Consider the following 873-nt stretch of genomic DNA (forward strand, 5'->3'; position numbering starts at 1 on the left):
AGAAGAAAATGAGGTTGGTCAGCCTGCCTGTAATGAAGCCCTGTTGGCAATCCTTCAGAATATTGCCTTCTGTTAGCCTATCAGTAATGGATTCTTTGATATTTTTTTTAATAACTTCAAAATATTTCAGTTAGGAACAGTTTTTAATTTTTCAAATGTTTAGCTTAAATGTCTAAAACAAAGTCACTTTAACTCAGAAAATTGAAGTTTTTCATTTAAAAACAACAAAATAAAATAGTTTGACAATTTCTAAACCTAAAAATGAAAAATAAAAACTACTCATCCAATTGTACTTTTCCTATTAAAAGTTTTGCTTGAAACAAACTGATATTTTCAACAAGTAAAAAGTTGTCAAAATTATCCAACAAGCATTACTAATATTCCTTGTTAAAGTCATTAGGCACTGACTTAAACTATTAGTATTGTCTTCAAATGGTAATCTTTCTTTTCATTTCAAAATTAATATCTATATCATCTCCCCTTATTTAACAGAATGTGCAAAATGGCTTATTATTAAAGATGGTCTGGGGGCAGTAAGGGCCTGATTAAAACTGTATATCCCAGGCATCTTGAGACCAGGATTTTTTTTTTCCTGTTTGTCTTTTTCTAGGATGTAATACTGAAAAAATAGGAATGAAACATCACAGAGTAGAAAAAAATAAAGGAAAAGAGGAGGGGGAAAATAACATTCAGATGTTTAAAAAGCTGTTTCATTAAAAATATTTTAAAAGCAAAAAATGCTTCATTTCAAATTGAGAACTGCATTTAAAACTCATTTGAAATTTCAACATTTTTCATGTACCCCCCCCATTTTTTCAAGTAGGTCTTTCATAGAATCATAGAATCAATGAGTTGGAAGAGACCTAGACAGAT

The sequence above is a fragment of the Gavialis gangeticus genome, unplaced genomic scaffold (genome assembly GCF_001723915.1).
Source record: "Gavialis gangeticus isolate Ggan-Ray unplaced genomic scaffold, GavGan_comp1, whole genome shotgun sequence".
Taxonomy (NCBI): Eukaryota; Metazoa; Chordata; order Crocodylia; family Gavialidae; genus Gavialis; species Gavialis gangeticus.